This window comes from Cetorhinus maximus, unplaced genomic scaffold, assembly GCF_964194155.1.
Source record: "Cetorhinus maximus unplaced genomic scaffold, sCetMax3.hap1.1 HAP1_SCAFFOLD_1515, whole genome shotgun sequence".
In the NCBI taxonomy this organism is placed as follows: domain Eukaryota; kingdom Metazoa; phylum Chordata; class Chondrichthyes; order Lamniformes; family Cetorhinidae; genus Cetorhinus; species Cetorhinus maximus.
The window spans coordinates 17,672-33,464 of NW_027597456.1; the positions used below are offsets into that span (position 1 = coordinate 17,672).

Here is a 15,793-nt window from a genome sequence, read left to right on the forward strand (position 1 = left end):
TCCTCGCCAGGTACGTTGACAAAGTTGAGAATTGCACCAAGGTTAAAGACCCCCTTGGGATTTGGACCAGCAAACGCCAGGTCAAGGTCACGCTCAAGGCAGATGAAAAGGGAACCACCATCCACCCTCCTTCCAGCTTCACTATCAGGGGAAGCCTTGGCTACCTTGTCTACGCTGGGCAGCCCAAACTTTGTCGCTCATGTGGCAAGTCTGGTCATGTGGTGACCAACTGCAGCGCCACCCTCTTCAAGAGCTGCAAGCAGGAAGGGCACCAGGCAAAGGACTGCAAACAGACTAAGTGCTGCAACCTGTGTGACGAGGCAGGTCACCTCTACAAGACCTGCCCCAAACGCTGCCTCACTTATGCACAGGCAGCCAAAGCCAACGAGGGAGAAGCAGATGAAGTGGTCAGTGTCACTACTACCAAGGACACTTGCAACCCTTCAACCACCAACGCCTCCAGCAAGCACAATGGCACAAAGGAGGACACGGAGAGAGACAAAATGAATCAAAAGACTGAGGCAGCAGACTGCCAAACAACTGCACTGCCCCCTGAACCTCCCACTCCTCAGCAGAGTGAATCAATGGAGGAGGAACCAGCAGAAAACCAATAGGGGTAGTGGCAGCTGGTGAAGAGAGCCAAAAAGAAGAAGGGGCTAAGAAGGGACCAAGCCACTTCCCAGACGAGTGGCAAGAGGCTTCTCCCATCCGACACGGATGACAAAGGCAACTGCTCTTCGGACGAAGAAGGGCAAGGGCGGCACCAACAGAAGAAGCGGCAAAGCTCTAGGGATGTGGAGGAGGAGACACCCAAGCTCCAGAACATTGGAGACAAGGAAGAGACCACCACACCCCAACTTTGCCCTCAACTTGAAGAGGCCAGCACACCCCAGCCCCAGGAATCTGGGAGCAGCGAAGCGCTCAGCACACCCCAGCTCCGGGAAGACAGGAGCAGCAACGCCCCAGAGGGGGAGTGGATCAGAGAGATTTCTTCAACAATTCAAAGCTCGTTCCTTGCACGAACCCCCAGATGCCACCTGAGCAGAATATCTCCAATGGAGTGGTTCAGGACAGTTTCCTTAGTCCATCCAAAGTGAGACAATTTGTGAACACTATGGGTATGAAGGAGCAGACCAAAGATCTGGAACTCTCAAAGACAACAGGTCTGGTAAGCGACAAAATGCTTTAAAAATGGGGATAAAGATTGTATCCATAAATGTGCATAGCATTAAATCTACTACGCGATGTGTTGCGACCTTGGATTACCTTGCCAAGGTCCCGCAGGGTTAGGACGATACATGCCAACCATTGCCTGATGGACTTAGAACCATAGAACCATAGAAAAGTTACAGCACAGAAGGAGGCCATTCAGCCCATCTTGTCCATGCCAGCCCGAGGACATCCATTGCCCTTTCTAATCCCACCTTCCTGCACCCGGCCCATAGCCCTGCAGCTTACAGCACTTTCGGTGCAGATCCAGGTACTTTTTAAAAGAGTTTAAAGTTTCTGCCTCTACCACCAACTTGGGCAGCGAATTCCAGACACCCACTACCCTCTGTGTAAAAAAGTTCCTCCTCATGTCCCCCCTACACCTTCTGCCACTTATCTTGAATCTATGTCCCCTGGTTCTAGAATTCTCCATCAAGGGAAACAATTTTATCCTGTCCACTCTATCTATTCCCCTCATAATTTTGTATCTCTGCCTAAAGTTTTCCACAAGGGACAAGTGGTATGGCACGATCCAACTACTTGGAGCGTTCCGCAGCAGCGTGGCCAGACCCATCCATCGCAACACCAGGGACAGTTGGAATCTCAGCACATAGTGACACTTGACCGAGGGTCTACACACAGCTTAATGCAGCCACACACAAAGGTGGCCATCAGGATGAGGGCGATGTTGGGCACATATTTCCCCCTTTATCTAGAGGTTTGTACATCATGTCCTTGCGAACACGATCCATTTTCGACTTCCTGATAAAGCAAAAGATGGCTCCGGTGATTGCCACTGCACAGGGGTGTGGAATAGGCCAGACCTGTGCCACATAGAGCAACATCAGGAGTGCCTTGCTCCTGATGACCAGGTTCTTACGTGCAATGGCGAGGGAGCGTCACTCCCACATGCCCAGCTTTCTTTTCACCATAGCCACTCGCTCCTGCCAGTTTCTAATGCATGCCCTGGTCCCTCCGAACCATATCCCCAGCACCTTCAGGCAGCCTGAGCTGACGGTGAAGGGAATAAAGGATTGGTCAGTCCAGTTCCCAGAGAACATGGCCTCGCTCTTGCCACGATTTACCTTGGCTCCTGAGACCAGTTCGAACTGGTCACAGACATTGATCAGTCTGCATACCAACAGTGGATCCTAGCAGAAGACGGTGACATTGTACAGAGAAGCTTTGACCTGAGTGCCTCCATTGCCTGGGATCATCACTCCTCTTATGCCCGGATCCTTCCTGACAGGCTCAGCATAAGATCCTATGCAACACACAAACAGGACAGAGGAGAGAGGGCATCCCTGCCTGACTCCAGATTTAATTGGAAAGCTTTCTGATTCCCACCCATTAATTGAAACTGCGCTAGAGATGTTTGTGTAGAGCAGTTGGATTCAGTTGCGGATTCCGTCCTCAAACCCCACTTTAGAGAGCACATCCACCATGTAGGTGTGTGATACTCTGTCAAAGGCCTCCTCCTGGTCCAGGCTGATGAGGCTACTTATCTTTTTGCTGACTCACTGCTGCTGCACATCAAGAGATCTCTGGCATCAGATTTAAACTGCCATCAGGAAAGGGAAAAATCACGGCACAGAAATTTTGGATCTTTGCAGTCAGGCTTCTTTGAGGCCTGTAGTAAGTGCCCTCGTTTTCTCATTAACCATGAAATCCAGTCCAATATTTTCACTTGTGGGAGAATCCAAGCTAAGGGCCATAAATTCAGTATAGAAATTAAGAAGTATCTTATCTCAAAGGAGTTGGAATGACTACCACAGGAAGTGGTTGAAGCATAGAGCTTAGATGTTTTTGAAAAGAAGCAGATGAGTACAAGAAACAATAAGATGTGCTGAAAGGCTGAGATTAAATAGATGTAATTATCGGAGACTTACATGGAGTGAACACAAGAATAGCTGGGCTAATTGGCTTTCTTTCTCTTCCTCTCTTAAGCGGTCCCTGGCATCGAGGACGACTTGTACACCTCTACGATGAGCTCCGAGATGGCTGCTAAGTCCAATGAGCAATCTGGAGACTCTGCCATGTGGGGCAGGTGGTGCTTGAAGGCTTGGGTGGATGGGTTGTTTGGAGGTGTGTGGGCTCCTACCTATACCTTGATTTTGCCTCTGCACCTTCCCGACAAAGTCTTCGGGTATGTTCAGTTCCTTCCCGGATGAACCTTCTCCGTTTTGGTCAGTCAGAAGCCAGGGTCTCCCATGAGTCTGTGAGGATGTTTGACTGCTTCAGGGATGATTTGAGAACATCCCTAAAGTGCCTCCGCTATCCTCCTGGGATTCCCCAGCTGTGACCGAGTTCTGAGTTAGAGCAGTTGCTTCAGAGTCTGGTGTCAGGTATATGAACTACATGGCCCACCCAGTGGAGCTTTCAATCTAAAACCAAAAGTGCTCTAACCTCAGTCATAGAGCTTCAGTATGCCCATGACACTTGTGTGTGCACTCACTCAGAAACTGAGCTCCAGGTCATTGTTGAATCCTTCACCAGAGCATAAGAGAAAATGGGCCTTTCACTTGACACCCGGAAAACCGGAAAATCTCTTCCAACCAGCTCCCACAACAAAACACCTCACCCGTCAATTAAGGTTAATGGCGAGGTCCTGGAAAACATGGACCATTTTCTGTATCTTGGGATCCTCCTCTCAATAAACATAGACAACAAAATTCTTCATCACCTCTAATCTGCTGGCTCAGCCTTTGGCTAACTAAGGAAAAGAGATCTTGCTTTACCTATATGCTTTGAAGATGTGGACAACCTCACATTTGGACATATTCTATGTAATGTTGTGGTAGGCTGCAGACATGTCAAGAAAGATGAGGACGGATTGAGGAAGATGAGAAGAGATTCATTACCACTGATGCACTTTGAGACTTTGAGAAAGGCTGTCTATATGCCCTGAGCAACATAAAGAGATATTAAAAACAAAAAACTACGGATGCTGGAAATCCAAAACAAAAGCAGAATTACCTGGAAAAACTCAGCAGGTCTGGCAGCATCGGCGGAGAAGAATTGATGTTTCGAGTCCTCATGACCCTTCAACAGAACTGAGTAATATTAGGAGAGGGGTGAAATATAAGCTGGTTTAAGGTGTGTGTGTGTGTGGGGGGGAGAGAAGTTGGGGGTGGTGGTGTGGTTGTAGGGACAAGCAAGCAGTGATAGGAGCAGATAATCAAAAGATGTCACAGACAAAGGAACAAAGAGGTGTTGAAGGTGGTAATAATATCACCACCTTCAACACCTCTTTGTTCCTTTGTGACATCTTTTGATTATCTGCTCCTATCACTGCTTGCTTGTCCCTACAACCACACACCCCCCTCCAACTTCTCGCCCCCCCCCCCCCCCCCCCCCGCCACCTTAAACCAGCTTATATTTCACCCCTCTCCTAATATTACTCAGTTCTGTTGAAGGGTCATGAGGACTCGAAACGTCAACTCTTTTCTTCTCCGCTGATGCTGCCAGACCTGCTGAGATTTTCCAGGTAATTCTGTTTTTGATAAAGAGATATTAGTTCTGCTGACCAAAAGCTTGGTCAAAGCACTAGGCAAGGAGCATCTTAAAGGAGGTGATGGAAGTAGAGAAGCAGTTAATAGGGTGACCAGATTTTCAGAACTGAAGACTGGGACACCCTGAGATAATGACAACAGAAACAGCTTTCTCCTTGCAGCTCCCCTGGATCTTTTCTGTTTTTATCACTATACTACCTGGAAAAAGTGAAGTGGCCATAAATCGGTGCCTTCTCTTCTTTTCAAAGTCGATTCCCCACCAAGTCCCAAGGAAGCCATGCTTTGTGGATGTAAACAACTCAGACAATTAAGCGCTTCCCACCTTCCTGCCACCCATTTTCTAGCTGCCCACTTACCTGGCTTTCCATGTATTTATCCAGAAATATAACGTCACGTTGTGGGGCAAAACAGCACACAAACTGTGCCGACTGTGGGGCGAAACAGCAGATGTAGGGATATCCTAAATTCAATTTGAACTCGTTCCCTCCTGCAGAATAAATGCAAAAGCTGAAAACTGGGACATTTGAAACATTTTGTGCAAATTTTTGAGACACCTGTACATTCATTGAAAAACCACAACATCTGGCCACCCTCCAGCAGAAAGATTTAGAGGAGGAATTACGGAGTTTTGAGCCTCTGCAGCTGAAGGAAATACAGTGGAAACAGGCATTCGTTGATTGCAGTGGATAAAAGTATAGCATAGAAATAAAGAAATGTTCAGAGAGCTAAAACTGCATTTTGCCCAAAGAAGTGCAACTGTGCTCTTCTCCGCCGATGCTCCTAGACCTGCTGAGTTTTTCCAGGTATTTCTGTTTCTGTTTTTATTTTGCCCAATCCTTGTTCCTCTATATTATCAGCGTTATTTACTTGCCCATCAATAGTCTTTTTATTTCAAAGAAGCCATAACATCAGGCAGTGATTAGCATATTCATATCCCATAATCCTTTGCATTAATTTCAATAGTTTGTTGACAAAATGTCTTTCTGTCGATGAGTTCTGAAAGTAAAAAATGGTTCCTTTTATAAAATTAACTGCTCTACACAATAATTAAAATTTTTTGAAGATGAGTTTATTTCTTTTAGTGCCACCATAACTGTGAACTGTTTATCTCTCATAGACCTTAGCTCGTCGGAATTACCTGGTTAGCTTTGCGCAGTGGCAGTATCGTAGCCGATGAGGTTTAACCGAGGCGCGATTATTGCTTATTGAAAACTTTTCCCAATACCCCGCTATGACGACTTGAAATATAGTCGGCAATGGCAATTTTTGACAGTCTCTGCGGAGACTGATTAAATGAAATAAAAAAACAGAATGTACTGATTAATTACTCATAACAGCTTTCCTAATACCTTACCTTCTCGTGTGAATACTAATTGGAAAGTTATTATCAATTTTGTAAGCTTTACGTGTGGTTCGATTATATTTGCTACTTATCACGGCACGTTTGCTACTTATCACAGAGATAAAAACAAAAAACTGCGGATGCTGGAAAACAAAAACAGAATTACCTGGAAAAACTCAGCAGGTCTGGCAGCATCGGCGGAGAAGAAAAAGGTTGACCGCCGGTGCTGCCAGACCTGCTGAGTTTTTCCAGGTAATTCTGTTTTTGTTTTGCTACTTATCACGGCAGCTTTTGTTTTCGACCTTGTGAAGGCAAATGCCGTCATTTGGAGAAACTCTGCCTTTCTTGTGGGGATCTCAACAGCGAGCAAGCAGAATGTCAGGCGTGGTAATCCCCTCCTGACAGCTCGTTTGTATTTCTCCTGTTCAAGTTTGTAGCCATGAGCGAGGGAAGATTTAAAATACAGCTAACCAGAAGTTGATGGATGGAGTCGTGTTTAAATATCTCTGCTGCTGTATAGGAGAGCTCTGCATATATTTGGATACAGGCACACTTTATGCTGTCTCCTAAAAAATTAGAAACGCTAACATTTAAACGAAGCATGAAAACATTGTACATCAGGTTTAACAATCTACTATGATTCATTCACTAAGCGCTGTTAAACCAAAGCCTTTTGCTTCAACCACGTGTATGCAGGAATTGTTCGAAAGGCTGGAAGCAGCATATATATGGTATGTTGAATTTATTTGTTGAACAACACATAGATCTCGAAAAGAGGACTTTAAGGATCACACACAATATCCTGTATAGCATTAGAACCGCTACGCATTGTATTTTGACCTTAAGTACCTCGGCAAGTTCAAAAGCTGACCTGTTGCCCTCAGAGGAATGCAGACTATTGCACCTCCAGCAACTGGTGTGATGGAAGGTCTGCCTGAAACTTGCTGACCTTCCAATGCAAAGATTTGTCCATGACCAAGTGATGCAGACTGGCACATTCCACAGTTCAGGACTAGGTACTGAGGGACAAACTAGAGCTTGGGGCAGCTGCTTCATCGGTACAACGGGGAAGGGCCACCATTTAAGGTCTTTCAGCCACAGTGCACCAGGGGCCTGGAAAGTGTGTAGAACCCTTCAGGTTGTATGTTTGACATGGAATGTACAAATACCAAGAGTTTTTCGATTGCATTGAGGCACCCCGGAGTGCAACATGTTGTATGGAACATTGAATTTTATTGCACTTTCTGTAATATTCAATTTGAAATGTTTTGTAATGTACTTTTACAAATTTTATGCATAAAGTATATTTTGGGGGGGGAATAAAAGATGATGGTCCCATGAGCCATCAATCTGGTCAGGATGAAACGATTGCTGTTCCTCTGGCCTGGGTATTCCAAAGTTAAGAAGGTGGTCTTTCTCATAGCAGATGCACTGAACAAAAACTCAGTGCTCAGGTTGATCAATGTGCAACAGACAGAGTTAAGCAATCCCACAACCAGCAGATCAGATCAAAACTCTGCAGTCCTGCCACATTTAGTTATGATTGGTGTGACATTAGCCGTCTCAATTTCTCTGCTCCTCTCACCCATTCTAATCTGTCTCTCTCTGAACTCACTGCACCCCGTTCTCTCAGGTCCAACCCCAACATTGTCATCAAACCCGCTGACAAGGGTGGTACTGTTGTTGTCTGGCGCATTGACCTCTACCTCGCGGAGGCTGAGCGTCAACTCGCAGACACTTCCTCCTACCTCTCCCTGGACCATGACCCCACCACAGAACATCAAGCCATTGTTTCCAGGACTGTCACTGACCTCATCTCCTCTGGAGATCTTCCTCCCACAGCTTCCAACTTGATAGTCGCCCAACCTCGGACGGCCCGCTTCTACCTCCTACCCAAAATCCACAAACATAACTGTCCTGGCAGACCGATCGTGTCAGCCTGTTCCTGCCCCACGGAACTCATTTCTCGTTATCTTGACTCCCTTCTCTCTCCCCTTGTCCAGTCCCTTCCCACCTACATCCTTGATTCCTCTGACACCTTACGTCACATCAACAATTTCCAGTTCCCTGGCCCCAACCGCTTCCTCTTCACCATGGATGTCCAATCCCTCTACACCTCCATCCCCCACCAGGATGGCCTGAGGGCCCTTAGCTTCTTCCTTGAACAGAGGCCCGGACAATCCCCATCCACCACTACTCTCCTCCATCTGGCTGAACTTGTTCTCACACTGAACAATTTCTCCTTTAACTCCTCTCACTTCCTCCAAATAAAAAATGTGGCTATGGGTACCCGCATGGGCCCCAGCTATGCCTGTCTCTTTATGGAGTATGTGGAACATTCCTTGTTCCAGTCCTACTCTGGCCCCCTCCCACAACTCTTTCTCCAGTACATCGATGATTACTTCGGTGCTGCTTCATGCTCTCGTCGGGACCTGGAAAAATTTATTAATTTTGCTTCCAATCTCCAGCCCTCCAACATTTTCACATGGTCCATCTCTGACACTTCTCTTCCCTTCCTTGACCTCTCTGTCTCAATTTCTGATGATAGACTGTCCACCAATATCCATTACAAGCCTACCGACTCCCACAGCTACCTCGACTACAGCTCCTCACACCCCGCTTCCTGTAAGGACTCCATCCCATTCTCTCAGTTCCTTCGCCTCCGTCGCATCTGTTCTGATGACGCTACCTTCAAAAACAGCTCCTCTGACATGTCCTCCTTCTTCCTTAACCGAGGTTTTCCACCCACGGTCGTTGACAGGGCCCTCAACCGTGTCCGGCCCATATCCCGCGCATCCTCCCTCACGCCTTCTCCTCCTTCCCAGAAACATGATAGGGTCCCCCTTGTCCTCACTTATCACCCCACCAGCCTCCGCATTCAAAGGATCATCCTCCGCCATTTCCGCCAACTCCAGCATGATGCCACCACCAAACACATCACCCCCCCTGACGGCATTCCATAGGGATCGTTCCCTCTGGGACACCCTGGTCCACTCCTCCATCACCCCCTACTCCTCAACCCCCACCTATGGCACCTCCCCATGCCCACGCAGAAGATGCAACACCTGCCCCTTCACTTCCTCTCTCCTCACCGTTCAAGGGCCCAAACACTCCTTTCAAGTGAAGCAGCATTTCACTTGCATTTCCCCTAACTTAGTTTACTGCATTCGTTGCTCCCAATGCTGTCTCCTCTACAGTGGAGAGACCAAACGCAAACTGGGCGACCGCTTTACAGAACACCTGCGGTCTGTCCACAAGAAAGACCCAAACCTCCCTGTCGCTTGCCATTTTAACACTCCACCCTGTTCTCTTGCCCACATGTCTGTCCTTGGCTTGCTGCATTGTTCCAGTGAAGCCCAACGCAAACTGGAGGAACAGCACCTCATCTTCCGACTAGGCACTTTACAGCCTTCCGGGCTGAATATTGAATTCAACAACTTTAGATCTTAAACTCCCCCTCCCCCCATCCCCACCCCGTTTCTCCCCCCTCCCTTTTTTTTCAATAATTTATATAGATTCTTCTTTTCCCACCTATTTCCATTATTTTTAAATCTAAAACTAAAACTTTGTTAGTCTTTCCACCCCACCCCCACTAGAGCTGTACCTTGAGTATCCTGTCTTCCATTCTTAATTAGCACTTTTCTTAGACAATATCACCACCTTCAACACCTCTTTGATCCTTTTGTCTGTGACATCTTTTGATTATCTGCTCCTATCACTGCTTGCTTATCTCCACAATCACCACACCCTCAACTTCTCTCTCCCCCCGCCCCCCCACCTTAGACCAGCTTATATTTCACCTCTCTCCTAACTCTGCCGAAGGGTCATGAAGGCTGGAAACGTTAACTGATTTCTTCTCCACCGATGCTGCCAGACCTGCTGAGTTTTTCCAGGTAATTCTGTTTTTGTTTTGGATTTCCAGCATCCGCAATAGCTTTTAGCTTTTTGTTTTTAGTTATGATTGGTGTTGGGCAATTAAACAACTAACTGGCAGAGGTGCCCAACAAATATCCCCATCCTCAATTAAGGGGGAGCCAAAAGTCAAGGCTGAAGCATTTGCAACTGCCTTCAGCCAGGAGTGCCAAGTGGATGCTCCATCTTGGACTCCTCCCGAGGTTCCCAGCATCATAGATGCTAGACTACAACTAATTTTATTCACTCCACATGATATCAAGAAACGGCTGAAGGCACTGCATACTGCAAAGGCTCTGGGCCCTGACAACATTCTGGTGGTTGCACTGAAGACTTTTGCTCCTAATCTAGCTGCTCTCTAGCCAAGCTGTTCCAGTACAGCTACAACTCTGGCATCTACCATATATTGTGGGAGATTGCCCAGCTATGTTCTTCCACAAAATGCAGGACAAATCCAATCCAGCCAATTAACCACGATCATCAGTAAAATGATGAAGGATGTCGTTGACAATGCTATCAAATGGTATTTACACAGCAATGACTTGTTCACTGATGCTCAATTTGCATTGTGCCAGTGCCACTCAGCTCCTGACCTCATCACAGCCTTGGTCTGAACATAGACAAAACAGCAGAACGCAAGGGGTGAGGTGAGATTGACTACCTTTGACATAAAGGCAGCTTTTGACCGAGTATGGAATTAAGGAGCCCTGGCAAAATTGAAGTCAATGGGAATCAGGGGGAAAACACTCCACTGGTTGGAGTCATACCTAACACAAAGGAAGATGGTTGTAGTTGTTGGAGGCCAATCATCTCAGCCCAGGACATCGCTGCAGAAGTTCCCCAGGGTAATGTCCTTGGCCCAACCATTTTCAGCTGCTTCATCAATGACCTTTCCTCCATCATAAGGTCAGTAATCGTGATGTTCATTGACGTTCATTGATGATTGTGCATGTTCAGGTGCCATGTTGGAGGTGTCAGCTGTGGCTCAGTTCGTAGCACCCTCGCCTTTGAATCAGAGGGTTGTGGGTTCATGTCCCACTCCCGGAAACCAAGAACTGTGATTGTACTCGATAGAGTTGCAATCTGTGACTGTTGATAACTCGAAAGAGTTCAGGTGCCATGTTGGAGGTGTCAGCTGTGGCTCAGTTCATAGCACCCTCGCCTTTGAATCAGAGGGTTGTGGGTTCACGTCCCACTCCCAGAAACCAAGAACTGTGATTGTACTCAAAAGAGTTGCAATCTGTGACTGTTGATAACTCGAAAGAGTTTTCAGGTGCCATGTTGGAGGTGTCAGCTGTGGCTCAGTTCATAGCACCCTCGCCTTTGAATCAGAGGATTGTGGGTTCATGTCCCACTCCCGGAAACCAAGAACTGTGATTGTACTCGAAAGAGTTGCAATCTGTGACTGTTGATAACTCGAAAGAGTTTCAGGTGCCATGTACAATTCTTCAGACAATGCAGAGCATTGAAGAATGGCCCCAACATCTGATGCTAGCCAGTAGCTCCTGCTGCATTTTGCGCATGCGTGGGTATCAGGACTGTGCTTAACTGTGATACCCTCCAAGACCAAATAGCATGCCAAAACTTACAATTTAGGCTAAAATGCAAGTTGGCATGGTACCAGAATTTTGCCCAACTTTGTGGAACTATTCTAGTAAGAGTCAATGGCTGAGGGGAGAAAACTGACACCAAAGTATATTTTGTAAAAATGAAATTCTTGACTATTTGCTGTCATGGTTTTAATAAAATAAGCGGGGAAAAGGAAAGTAGTGGTAGTAGGGGATAGTATAGTGAGGGGGATTGACACTGTTCTCTGCTGCAAAGAACGAGAGTCTAAATGGCTGTGTTGCTTGCCTGGTGCAAAGGTTTGGGACATGTGCTCAGGGCTGGAGAGGAACTTGCAGTGAGATGCAGAGGATCTAGTTGTCATGGTCCATGTAGGTACCAAAGACATAGGTAGAACTGGGAAAGAGATTCTGCATAGACAGATAGAGGAGCTAGGCATTAAATTGAAAAGCAGAACCTCAAAGGTAATAATCTCTGGATTATTACCTGAGCCACATACAAATTGGCATGCGGTACATAAAATTAGACAGATGAATACGTGGCTCAAAGACACGTGTGGGTGAAATGAATTCTAGTTCATGGGGCACTGACACCGGTATTGGGGAAAGTGGGGGATGTACTATTGGGACAGTCTACACCTGAACCGTGCTGGGACCAGTGTTCTAGTGAGCTGCATAACTAGGGGAGTAGAGAGAGTATTAAACTAGATAGAGGGGCAAGGGATCAAATGTGGGAAGATGTGGTAAATCAGTCAGTAGAGAAGAGGCAAGAGACAAAGGGAAATGAGAAACAGATCATGACAGGAAGGGACAGAGAGGACAGGGCATACAAATCTATGAGTAAATCAGCAGATAAGGCTAGAGGGCAGAAAAATATAAAAGGACAAAACTAAAAGCTCTGTATCTGAATACATGTAGCATTCGAAACAAAACAGATGAACTGATAGTGTAAATAGAACTAAATAAATACAATCTTATAGCCATTGCAAAGTCATGGCTGCAGGATTGGGACCTGAATATTGAAGGATACATGACATTTAGGAAGGTCAGGAAACTAGGAAAAGGTGGAGGGGTGGCTCAGTTAGTTAATGATGGTATTAGCACATTAGAGAGGGATAACCTAAGCTAAGGAAACCAGGATGTAGAAATGGTTTGGGTAGAGATAAGAAATGATAAGGGCAAGGAGCCACTTGTGGGAGTGGTACACAGGCCCCCTAATATACGTTAGGACAGGTTATAAAGGAAGAAATAATAGGAGCTTGTCAGAAAGGTACGGTGATAACCATGGGGGATTTTAATCTGCATATAGATTGGGAAAATCAGATGGGCAAGGGTAGCCTAGATGAGGAATTCATAGAATGTTTTTGGTATTATTTCTTAGAACAGCATGTTCTGGCACCAACCAAGGAGCAGGCTATACTAGACCTGGTATTGTGCAACGAGATAGGATTAATTAATGACCTCGTAGTGAAGGTGCACCTAGATAACAGCAGTCATAATATGATTGAATTTTACATTCAGCTTGAGGGAAAGAAGAGTGCGTCCAAGACTAGTATTTTAAATTAAATAAGCGCAATTATGAGTGCATGAAGGTAGAGCTAGCTAAAGTGAAATGGCAAATTAGGTTAAGGGATAGGTCACTAGAGATGCAGTGACAGACATTTCAGGGGATATTTCAGAATGCACAGAATAGGTACATTCCAACGAAAAAGTAAAAAATCCAAGGGGAGGACCCACCATCTGTGGTTAACTAAAAGAAATGAAGATAGTATCAAATTTAAAGAACAAGCATATAATTGCGCAAAGATGGGTGGCAGATCAGAAGATTGTCCAGAATATAAAGAACAGCAAAGGATGACCAAAAGATTGATAAGGGAGGAAAATTAGGGTACGAGAGAAAGCTAGCTAGAAATATAAAGACAGAGAGCAAGAGTTTCTGTTAATATTTAAAAAAGAAAAAGAAGAGTTAACAAAGTGAGCATTGGTCCTATAGAAAGTCAGTCTGGGGAATTAATAAGGGAAAATAAGGAGATGGCAGATGAATTGAACATGTATTTTGCATCTGCCTTCACTATGGAGGACACAAGTAACATCCCAGAAAAAGCTAGAAACCAGGAAATGGAAGGGAGGGAGGAACTCAGGAAAATTACAACAACCTGCAAAATGGTACTGAGCAAATTGTTGGAGCTGCAGGCTGACAAGTCTCCGGGTCTTGATGAACTACATTCTAAGGTAATAAAAGGAGTAGCTAGTGAGATAGTTGGTGCATTGGATTTAATTTTCCAAAATTCCCTAGATTCAGGGAAGTTCTTTTACATTGGAAAATAGTGAATTTATTCAAAAAGAGAGGGAGACAGAAAGCAGGAATTAACAGGCCAGTTGGCTTAACATCTGTCATAGGGAAAATGTTAGAAGCTAATATTAAAGATGTTATAGCAGGGCACTTGGAAAAAATATCAGGCTAATCAGACAGAGTCAACATGGTTTTGTGAAAGGGAAATCATGTTTAACCAATTTATTAGAGTTCTTTGAAGAAGCAACATATGCTTTGAATGTACTGTATTTAGATTTCCAGAAAGCATTTGATAAGGTGCCATATCAAAGGTTATTGCGAAAAATGAAAGCTCATGGTGTAGGGGGGTAACATATTGTCATGGATAGAAGATTGGCTAGCTAACAGGAATCAGATGTTAGGCATAAATGGATCTTTTTCTGATTGGCAATATGTAAAGAGTGTTGTGTCACAGGGATCAATGCTGGGATCTCAACTTTTTACAATTTTATATAAATGACTTGGATGAAGGGACCGAAGGTATGGTTGCCAAATTTGCTGATGACACAAAGATAGGATAGTAAGGTAGGATAGTAAGAGGACACAAGGAGGCCACAAAAGGATATAGATAGGTTAAGTGAGTGGGCAAAGACCTGGCAAATGGAGTATAATGTGAGAAAGTGTGAAATTGTCCATTTTGGCAGAAAAAAATACAAAAGGAGCATATTATCTAAATGGTGAGAGATTGCAGAGGTCTGAGATGCAGAGGGATCTGAGTGTCTTCATGCATGAATTGCAAAAGGTTAGTATGCAGGAACAGCAAGTAATTAGGAAAGCTAATAGAATGTTATCATTTATTGTGAGGGGAATTGAATACAAAAGTTGGGAGTTTATGCTTCAGTTATGCAGGGCATTGGTGAGACCACATCTGGAGTATTGTGTACAGTACTGGTCTCCTTATTTAAGGAAAGATATAAATGCGTAGGAAGCAGTTCAGAGGAGGTTTACTAGACTAATACCTGGAATGGGTGGGTTGTCTTATAAGGAAAGGTTGGACAGGCTAGGCTTGTATCTGCTGGAGTTCAGAAGAGTAAGAGGTGACTTAGAACCATAGAACACTACAGCACAGAAAACAGGCCATTCGGCCCTTCTAGTCTGTGCCGAAATATTATTCCGTTAGTCCCATTGACCTGCACATAATCTATAACCCTCCAGACCTCTCCCATCCATGTATCTATCTAATTTATTCTTAAAACTTAAGAGTGAGCCCGCATTTACCATGTCAGGTGATAGCTCGTTCCATACTCTCACCACTCTCTGAGTGAAGAAGTTCCCCCTAATGTTCCCCCTAAACCTTTCCCCTTTCACCCTAAAGCCATGTCCTCTTGTGTTTATTTCTCCTAATCTAAGTGATCAAAACTTGATCAAAACCTTTGAGATCCTGAGGTGTCTTGACAGGGTCGATGTGGAGAGGATGTTTCCTCTTGCGGGAGAATCTAGTGCGAGGGGACACTGTTTAAAAATAAGGGGTTGCCTATTTAGGACAGGGATGAGGAGACATTTTTTCTCTCAGAGGGTTGTGTATCTTTGGAAATCTCTTTCTGAAAAGGCAGTGGAAGCAGTCTTTGAATATTTTTAAGGCAGAGGTAGATAGATTCTTGATAAACAAGGAGGTGAAAGGTTATCAGGGGTAGGCAGGAATATGGTGATGAATTTACAATCAGATCTTATTGAATGGTAGAGCAGGCTCAAAGGGCCGAGTGGAATACTTCTGTTCCTAATTCTTTTGTTCATATGTTTTGAACAATGCACTGCTTAAATGCAATTATATTTTCAACACTTCCATGTTGGAATTGCCATGCTGTACATTATAAAAGCTGATCAACATTTAACATGCACAGCACTTTTATCAGTCCCTCCTTTCCAGGAGTATTTGTACGTCTGCTTTATAAACATAGTTCCTCATATGCCATATGCTGCC

The 15,793-nt window shown here is 45.0% G+C and overlaps 1 non-coding gene across 1 annotated transcript; it reads left to right on the plus strand.

Annotated features, from left to right (window-relative positions):
• Nucleotides 1–5,865: 5,865 nt before the first annotated feature.
• On the plus strand, nt 5,866–6,006 carry LOC144676330 (U4 spliceosomal RNA). Its single transcript, XR_013575304.1, has one exon. It is a non-coding gene; the product is annotated as a U4 spliceosomal RNA (small nuclear RNA).
• Nucleotides 6,007–15,793: the final 9,787 nt, after the last annotated feature.